The sequence below is a fragment of the Neopsephotus bourkii genome, unplaced genomic scaffold (assembly GCF_033783945.1).
Source record: "Neopsephotus bourkii isolate Nb327-2 ecotype Australia unplaced genomic scaffold, CSIRO-AGI_Nbou_v1 NB_1574, whole genome shotgun sequence".
Taxonomy (NCBI): domain Eukaryota; kingdom Metazoa; phylum Chordata; class Aves; order Psittaciformes; family Psittacidae; genus Neopsephotus; species Neopsephotus bourkii.
The window spans coordinates 1,568,934-1,579,208 of NW_026902050.1; the positions used below are offsets into that span (position 1 = coordinate 1,568,934).

The 10,275-nt window shown below is 41.9% G+C and overlaps 1 long non-coding RNA gene across 1 annotated transcript in view; it reads right to left on the bottom strand.

The window, feature by feature from the left end:
* The window catches only part of LOC133222100 (uncharacterized), a 24,660-nt gene extending 18,174 nt beyond the window's left edge, over positions 1-6,486 (bottom strand). The window contains exons 1-2 of the long non-coding RNA XR_009728195.1: positions 6,175-6,486; positions 6,013-6,090 (exon numbers count right to left, since the gene is read on the bottom strand). This is a non-coding gene — a long non-coding RNA (uncharacterized LOC133222100). The remainder of the gene's footprint in view (positions 1-6,012; positions 6,091-6,174) is intronic.
* Positions 6,487-10,275: the final 3,789 nt, after the last annotated feature.

Here is a 10,275-nt window from a genome sequence, read left to right on the forward strand (position 1 = left end):
CCTGTGCTGCTGCTGACGGCAGCACAAAGAGTACAGCTCATTGTCACAAAGATCAACCAGTTCATGTTCACAAGTGATGCAGCTCAGAGCATCTCTGTTCCTACCAAATTCAGTCCCTAATCTAATCAACCTGCTGCAAAAGTCAAGAGATGCTCATAAATTTAGAACATGACAAACAGAACTCTGAAGCCAAATGTGCTGTGATGAAGCACTGACATAATTGTTGACAATATTTCTGTCAAATTATTCTGTGCTAAGTTGGTCTGGACAGGTCTGAATTGGGCTAAACTGGGCTGGAGTGGTCTGAACTGGGCAGAACTCAGCTAAAGTGGGCTGGGCTGGGCTAAATTGGTCTGGACAGGGCTAAACTGGGCTGGGCTAAACTGGAATGGACTGTGTTAATGTTGGCTGCACTGGGCTAAACTGGGCTAAATAGGCTGGGATGAGCTGGAATGGGGTGGACAGGGCTGAAGTGGGCTGGGCTGAAGTGGGGTAAAGTGTCTGAACTGAGATAAAGTGGGCTGCAGTGGTGTGCAGTGGGCTAAAGTGGGCTGGGCTAAAGTGGGCTGGGCTGGTGTGAACTAGGCTGGGCAGGGGTAAAACAGCATGGACTGTTGTGAGCTTGGCTGCAGTAAGCTAAACTGGGATGGGCAACACTGGGCTAAACTGAGATGTACTGGATTAAAGTGGGCTGGGCTAGGCTAAACTGGGCTGGCCTCGGCTCCATTGGGTTTAAGTCGGCTGGACCTGTCTTACCCTGGCTGGACAAGTCTAAAATGAGCTGAACTGAGCTAAACTTGTCTGGACTGGGCTAAATGGACTGGCCTTACGTGGGCTAAATTGGGCTGGACTGAGCTGGGCTAGACTGAGCTAAACTGGGCTGAACTGTTCTTGGCTGAGCTTATTTGGGCTGGACTGGGCTAAACTGGTCTGGAGAGGTCTGAACTGGGCTAAAATGTGCTGGACTGGGCTAAACGGTTCTTGGCTGGGCTTAATTGTGCTGGACTGTGCTAAGCTGAGCTGGACTGGTCTGGTCTGAATAGTGCCAAAGTAGGCTTAACTGGGCTAAACAAGGCTAGGCTGGGCTATACTTGGGCTAAACTGTGCTAAATCAGGCTGGGCTGGTCTGAACAAGGCTAAACTGGGCTGGGCTGAACTGGGGTGAAGTGACTGAACTGAGATAAACTGGGCTGGACACGTGTGTACTGGGCTAAACTAGTCTAAACTGGGCTGTACTGGGCTAAACTGGTCCGTACTGGGCTAAACTGGTCCAAACTGTGCTAGGTTGGGCTACATTGGTCTGAACTGGGCTAAACTGGGTTGGACTGGTCTGAACTGGGCTATACTGGGATACACTGAGCTAAACTGGGCTGGGCTAGGCTAAACTGGACTGAACTGGGCTAAACGGGGCTAAGCCACACTGAACTGAGCTAAACAGTGCTGGGCTTGGCTGGGCTAAACTGGGTTTTCTTTTTCTTGCTTTCCAGGCAGATCTTTATTAAAATCAGATGGTTTTGAGGGATCATTCCAAAGGTGGGAATGCTGTTGGGCTGAATGGCTGTTTTGGCTCAGGGTGGGGGGAGAAGGGGAAAGGTTTGTAAGCAGAAGGCACCACAGATGGCAGGAGAATATTTGTTGAAACTCAAGATTTGCCAGAACAGAGTTCTCTTGTTTAGCAATTGCAAAGTTAAAGAGCCCCCATCACACAAAGCCTGAATTCCATTAAATACAAAATCCTCTCCCAGGAATGCTGTTGCGATGGTTCTGGGACTTGCTAAAAGGAGCGCCTGGCTCTGCTGGGTGCTGGTACACAGTAGCCAGGGCATGGGCTCTTCTTGCTATTGGAGACTGTGACACTGAGCAGCCGCGGGGAACACGAATGCCTCCGGCGGGAGGGATGGGAAGGGGGACATGGTCTCCGCTGCACCCACACACCCCCCCCCACCCCCCCCACCCCCCCCCCACCCCCCCCCCCCCCCAACCACCAAACACCCCACAAACAACACAAGGTCCTTTCCAACCCTAACTATTCTGTGATTCAAAAAAAACAAAAACAATTAGATTAGATGTTAGTAGGGAGTTCTCCCCTGAGGGTGCTGAGGCACTGGCACATGTTGCCCAGAGAAGCTGTGGCTGCTCCATCCCTGGCAGTGCTCAAGGCTGGTTGGAAGGGGCTTGGAGCAACCTGCTCTAGTGGAAGATGTCCCTGCCCATGGCAGGGGGTTGGAACTGGATGATCAATAAGGTTCCTTCTAATTCAAACCATCCTATTATTCTATGATCATCATCATCATTCCTCAGCAAGGTACCACCACTGCAAAGATGCAACATTCTCAAGATTATGAGACTAAATACAGCAGTAGGTGCAAAAAGCCTGCTTTTCACTGACAGTTTCACATCCCTGCTCATAGGATGTGTGTGCATAAAGATAATAACCCCACATACACAAACAGTTAAGTGTTCAACACACTTAGCAGAAATATTCCAATGCCAAGGTTTACAGCACACTCAGTCCAGAAACTGAGATCCTTTTCTCTTAAATAAATAGCCCTTGCAAATGACAGCAGATACTCTATTCACCCTTAGGTCTATGCACAGTAATGCCACCGAGGTCTGTGAATTCTCTTTTCATCCACCCTGGAGTAAATGAAAGGGAAGCAGGTCCTCAAGTGGTGTTCAACTGATGAGTTCAGGCCTATTTAAATCAACATTTATTTTACTCAAAAACTAAACCATGAACACTGAAAAAAAGCCTCAAACCACTGGCATTTCACTAAGGGGTTTTAATATTATTTTTCATATAGCTTCCATTAATTCTTCAATGATTTTTTAAATATGCCCAGAAATTGAACGAATAAAGGGCTCTAAAGCGAATGTTCATTTTATACAGACTTTTAGAAAACTATTCTTACGCTTTTCTCCTCAAGTGGAAAAGCTGGTCATGAGCTTTTTTTAAGGATCATAAATCGAACATTTCCTATTTGAATGGAACTAGAATTCCTAATGACACAATGTTTTATACTTTCCCATCTTTCAATATGTATCTTTGAATCATATCTGAGAAGCAACAATATAATCCTTATAAATGTGGAATACCTTCCCTCCCTTTAAAAGGAAGGACGAAGAGAAAATGATGCTTCATTTCTACCTTTTGTCACCACTATTCCTCTGTAGTTTTAGCCTCTCACATCCCTACTGTAAGTTACGCTGTCACTGACAGCAGTTGTGGCGACAACATATTTAGCAATAAAAAAAGTCTAGAAATAATGAATAATCATAAAAGGTTCTTACACAAAATGAATTTGTATTATATGCTTCCTACATTAGAAAATCCATTTCACTGAGGTTGGGAAAAAAAGAAGAAATTAAAACTGCTTTTAACTTATGCTGGACTGTGCTCACATATCTGTGAATTTTGGAACTCCTGAAGAAACTGATTTCCTAGGATTCTAATGATACACAGCTAAGAAGAGAACTGCATTGTTAAACTGCATAGCGTAGTGAATCTCTGGCTAACAGTGACAAAATAATTATTGAGAGGCAATTTTGCATTTTATGTGCACGAAAATATTCACTTCAAATTATTATAACCTAAAATATCAAAAGGTGAAAAAAAAATATTCCAGTAACCTCACATACTTCAACCCATATTGTTGTATCTGTATATCCATGGAATACATTAAATTTCCCTAGACTTTACAGCTGCAATGAAAGTCTCTTCCTGAACAGAGGCAGCACCTGCCATAACCATTAAAAAAAGAAAATCACGAGCTTTGTTCTAGTGCCACATACATAGGGAAAAGTGCCCTGACCCTCTGCACACAAGGCAGTTGCAGTATAGCTCTACATATGCTCTGAAGCCTTTGCCTGCTATAACACCCATCGTCCTCCAACAGGTGGGATACACACATCCTGCTAATATCCAGTGAAAACAGGCTCTCTCCAGTGCTGCACATCCAACTCTACAGTCCAAGAGTCCACCACAATCCTGAGCACCTTAAAGCTTTGGTACTTCAAGCACACCGCTTTGTATGATGTTTTCTTTGTTTTTCTTGTTTTCTTTTTCAGCTGTAGGTCTGGGAATAGTTAATTACTTTCAGATTTGCCTGAAGTTGGAGCCCTGAATCATTCTTTCTTATAAAGAGATTGAAATTATTTCGTTCTCTATTCTATTCACCTCCATATTGACAATAACAAACGTGTTGTGCCTGCTGAGGCGTGCACTGCTCACAGAGTGCTCCAGCTTGTGAAGTACTCTGCTCGACAGGGAAGACAATTCACAGAGCACAACGAGAAACAGCACTGATCATTCACGTACATCAAAGTGATTTTGTTTTCTGATAGGGAATGAATCAATCATAACAAACTCAGTCTCACACCAGTTTTAGTTCAATTAAGTATCTTTAGGGGAAAATACATGATCAAACAGAATCAACACCATATCCAGGGACTGCTGATGAACACCATGTATTTATTCAGGCTGCTGGGCCTCTTCTAATGTTTTATTAACTTTGCCTCAGTGACCCATTTTGTGTCTAGAATCCGAATTATTGGATTAACACAAATTACCTGGAATCTTTCCCTCACTTTTCATATAGTGCCAACTTTCTGTGCTCTCCTGAACTAAGGTCTTTCTCTGTCCAACTCTGTAGACCAAGTAATATTTGTTGGCCCTCACAGCCTTGGATTCTGAGAAAAATACTGTCTTGCAACTGATTTCAGACACTTACCCTGAGGGATTTTTATCCCTCCTACCAGAAAGCTGTGGTTTCTTTTTGTGACACTGTTTTACTCAGCTTCCCTGACTCATGCCAAGATACAACTCAGGAGTCAATACTGATCCCATGAGACCTTTCAAGAACTCTTTGGGCACACTAGCATATTAAATGTTTAATTTATGCAAAGTTGCTGCTTGATAGCTTTTTCAAGCTAATATGGAGCTTTCAAAGAGGAAATTCAGCTGGGAATTTAAAAGCAGAAGCAAAAGTGCAGGCTCTGGGACATTCCTGGATTTAATGGGAGAAAGTCCTTTCCAGTTCCCGGAAGAACACTTCTCTTACTGGAGTAAATTCAGAGGGGAAAAAAAACCCCACCAAACCAACCTAACCTCTGCAAAACCCAAACCACAAACCAGCCCTCTTCCAGCATGCACAATCATGGTTACTACATAGAGAACCTTTCAGTTCTACGGTGCTTAATGTTACAGGGCATGCTACATCTTGGGAACCTTAAAGCACATCTGCTGCTTCAGGGCATGTTAGAAGACAGTTCAAGCAGTTACCAGTCACTTGTTTCAAGCATAACCCTAATATGAAAGAGTTACTTGAAGAAATTGAGACACTGCAATAGTTGTATGGAGAACTGAGATGTTTCCAGAACACCTGGTTCCAGAACTACTGCTCGACTTGCCCCTTGTGAGTGCTCACAAAGCACTTGAAGAGCACTCTCACTCCTCCTGCAGTGAGGCACGGCTTCTCATGACATCTTGTGGCTGCATGACAAGCTGACAGGGTGCTGTTTTCACAAGAAGTAATTTAAGATGTTGCAAGATAGTGATATTACAGAAAACCAAACACAAAACAAAACCACGCTGAACAAACTAGCAGCACTTTTTTAAGTCAGAAAAATTCCCCTTAAAGTATTCAAAAACCCAAAGTATGAAATAAGAACATTATTTTAAAGTAATAAAGTCAGAAAAACAAAAGTTCGGTTCGAAGCAATTCAAACTCCATGTAAGCTACAGACCTAAAGTATGCATTATGAATATTTAATATATTCTTACCCACTAGAAAATCATAATCTCATTTTTAAATCGTGGCTTGCAGGAAGAGATTGGTACAGAAGGGAAAAGCTATAGTGTCCAGAAATCTAATTACAAGCTGACCCAATTAGGCTAATTTATGCTGATATTTATGTTGCACATAACTGGAGAAATATCAAAATAGTAAATTTTATTTGCCATTTGTTTTCAAATTGTGTTCAGGGAAAAAAAAAAAAGTCTTTTAATTATACCTGAAATCACATGAGTTGTAGTTCAATATTGTCTTAATTGAAAAATACCAGTCCGAGAAGGATCAATAAATGGTGCACCTTGAAAAGGAAATCAGAGATACCTCTAATTAAATAAAATTCAACCAAATTACTTAACATACAGTCTTATTTTCAGAAACATACTTATCCTCAAGGCACTTGTGAAAGATGCTTTCCAGGTCATTAACTCAGTAATGCTCAATTCACACTATTTTCTGATGGAAGGTATTTCAGTTTCTCCCTGTGCAACTTGGCATTTGAAATCCTGACTCAGCCCCTCATTCAGCATTCAGTTCTGTACCCCTGCTACGGGAAAGACACTGAGGTGCTGAAGTGCTCTCTATCGCTTTCTACAACTACCTGAAAGGAGGTTGTAGTGAGGTGGGGGTCAGTCTCTTCTCCCAAGTAACAAGCAACAGGACAAGAGGTAACAGCCTCAAACTGTGCCACAGGAGGTTTAGATTGGGTATCAGGAAGGTATTACATGGAGGGTAATCAGGTATTGGAACAGACTTACCAGGGAAGCGGTGGAATCACCATCCCTGGAAGTGTTCAAAAAAGGTGCAGATGAGGCCCTCAGTGATACGGTTTAGTGGTGGACTTGGCAGTCCTGGGTTGGACTTGATCTTAAAGGCCTTTTCCAACCTAGTCAGTTTTATGATTCTGAAACAGTGGTGGATTTTCCTGTCAGCGCAGAAGCAACTGGCTTTGTACAGACTTTGGTGGAGAGCAACAGAACAAAGTAAATACAGGTTTTATGTAGTCAGAGATGAGCACTGGAGAACAGAGAAAGCTTCTGATACATTCAGCCAGAATGGCTGCTCTTGCTGAACAGTCAAGAAAGGTTTTCCAAAAGCAAATGTCTGCTGTAGTACCTTCAAAGCAATAAAATCCTACACCAGGAATAATTTAATAATTGGCCTTCAAATGTGAAAACCAAATAAATACCCCCCCCCTCCCCCCCCATTTAACTCAGGTTACGCACTCTTGAATTACTGTTTCTGCCAAATGTAACACAGCACAAAGGTGCAATGAACAACCAAGACCCTGCAAAGGGATTTACATGAAAAGCCATTCCACGCAGTCATGTTACCATTGAAAAGCACTCTCTGGAATTCAGGCAAAGATGCTCCTGGGAAGGAAAGTTTTAAACATAGTCTTTACTCAACTGTTCACTACTTGTAAAATGGTACAGTGCTTCCATCAGACTAGTGAAAGACTTAAGCAAAGATGTCTACAACTGCTTTGAAAGGTATTAATATGAAAAAATGACATCAGTCCTGCATGGAGAGGATTCATTCTACTAGACCCCTACTGTGTTCCTAAGGTATTTATGATTATCTTCTAAAAATGGTTTAAAAGACTTGATCTATATCCTGCATGTACTGCTCATCTTCCTAAGCCACGTGTGAGAAGGGTACTTGTGTGTCTTTCTTATACTCGCTGTGTCATGAAGTACATTAGCACAAGTAAGAAAGACTTCTCAGAGCTAGGATTGAGGAGACTGGGAGCTCAACTCCTCACCCACCACAGGCTTGTCACACAGCATAAACTCCCTTATGTCTCAGATCAAAAAACTGTAAGATACAAAAGGGCACTTTCCCCGCAGAGATATTCTGAAGCAAAACACTGAAGTCTGCAAAGTGCCTGAAGGACTACCTCAACCCCACAGAAACAAATTACACACTTAAGACCCTGCCTACTGTCTTGCCAAGCTGCATACATTTACTTTGTTGTGTGTGACACAGAATTTCATAACCCGCTAGAGATTGAAAAACAGATGGTTGGCACAGGGAGATCTTCTGGCACAGCTACACAATATAATTACTGGGAGGTTGTGAAGCATGGATTTGGCATCTAAGGGTCAAGCCCTCCTTCAGTATCACAGGTGTGCCTCTGGCAACATCTGAAGAGGTTGCTAGGGGCAGGAAAGGAGATCACCACAGACACAGCATATTGCAATACCCAGTACAAGACAACTGAGCTGCTACTAAATAGAGAAACAACAACGGGTTACAAACTCATGGATCCCTGATCTCTAGTTGCCACCACTCTGAAAAACGGTCTACAGATGAAAATTATGGTTTTGCCCATTTTTACGATACAAAAGCAGAATCTTGAGAGCGGACCACACACAGGACACTGCACAGAGCTTTCAGCAGCCCTCTTGGATATGTCGGAACTTAAAAGCATACTAATTCTGTACTCACTAGAGGGAGCCATCTGGCATTTGACTTGTGCCGCTCCTTAAGGGTTTGAAACTCAAAATTTCATGGCTCTGCTAAAGGGAAAATTGGTGTCAGATCTAAACATACCAACTAATAAATGCTGCAAAGTAGAGTTTCTCTACACGTTTCCTCCCCGCCCCCCCTTTTTTTTTCCCTGTAAGAAACCCTCACAGACATTCAAATAGCCTTCAGGTAGAAGCCAAAATAATTTTGAAGAATATTACCTCACTGAAGTACACCTTTGCCTTTGAAAGCAGGCTGGGAAGCAGAGCAGCAGGAAGGTAATCTTCAGAAACTATGGAAGAAACTTCCCCAAGCCACAAGAAACATTTACACCATCTAGTTACCCCAAAGGGATAGCAGAGGAGTTGTGTGTTACTGTAGAGCAGCTCTGAGTCTATCCAGTCCCTTGTGCAAAAGCTTATTTAGACAGATGCAGGCAGGAGACACGTGAAAGCAGGCAATTAATAAATCAGGCCAGTATTTTTCCAAACATGACAGACATTTCGAAGCCCAGGACGCTTCTCTCTGCAGTCTCTGACAATTTTTTTGTGCTTTAGCTGTAGTTGTATCAGGCTCTACACTTACCTGAAAGTACCAAACACACTTAATTAGGAGCAGAAATCCCAGCAACTGCAAATAAAAATACCCAGTCTAATTCTTCTTTATTTATATGCTGTAGCAGAAGGTACAATCTGTCCTTTAGAAACTCAGATGGACTGAACATCTAATAAATGGACAACAGTTTATTAGATGTTGAGTCCCTGTGGACTGTGTTCCTTTTTGATTAGCATTGTCTTCGACTATAGATCAAAAGCCTTTGTATAAGCCGCTTGATTTTAGTAGAGTTCTTAGTGGATTTTTACCTTCACAAGAAACCTGATCTGACAAGCTGTGAAAGATGAAATACTTGGATGCATATTAATTTAAATACTTGAATCATTTTGTCTTTCAGAATTGCCTGTGTAGAAAGAATCTTAACACCAATGGTGGCTGCACTGGCACCAATCTGAGCACAAACTTTGCTGCTGCACAGGGTAGTAAGTAATCTGACTGATATAAAGACCACCTTGGAACCAGCCTGCAGGGCTACACTGGTAACAGGGATTATTTTGTCAGTCATTGAAAATGAAGGCTTTTAATGCTCCAATTTACACTGCAATACAAAGGCTCAAATGCTGTGCATACAAATCTTATTTGCAGCTATTGGTACCAAAGAGAGGCATGTAAATCAATCCACCATGAGGCTGCACCAGTCTGTGGGAGACTGAAGCTCTTGCTGCCTTGATTTGTAACAGCCGCTCTTCCCCCAAGGCATGACTAAGCTTCCACCCATATTCTTAGCTGATGTATTTCTTTATGGATAGAATTCCATAGGAGTACCTACTTACAATGAACAGGTATTTAGAAAAGCTAATATAGATCTTAAAACTTCTAGGAAAGTGTATATATAATGGACTGGCATGTCAAAAATCACAAGAGATCCTGTACTCCCAAGAGAACTGAATCACAATAAACTGGTACATAAGAAAGCTAAAGAAGCCCCTCAATGAAGTTTTAAAGACTTAATCCAGTTACTTGTGTTAAACACTAGTTTCAGCAGAGCCATGTCCAATTTCAATCAGGGAAGGCAAAAATCAATCCAATTTCCTATGTACAAGCTTTTGAGATACTGTGACTTTACATGAGGCATCTTGTGCTTTTTAATACCAGTTTGATTGAAATTTCCCTCAAAATAGAAAAATCTCACTTTAAGACAAAATCTTTCTGTACATGTTGCACATATGCAGCAAAAGACAGATGGTTTTGAGTGGAAATCTTACTATCACCTCCATTTCATTTGAGAATGAATGTCTTGCAGCACTTAGAATAAAAAATAATTTAAAGCCTCATTTTTATAAGCAAGTGCACCTTGATAGCTACTTGTTACACAACAAGGACTTTCACATCCACTTCAGTATCAGTAATTTAATTTCTGTTCCATAATCCAAAAAGTATCAGAAAGAACAGCATTAAC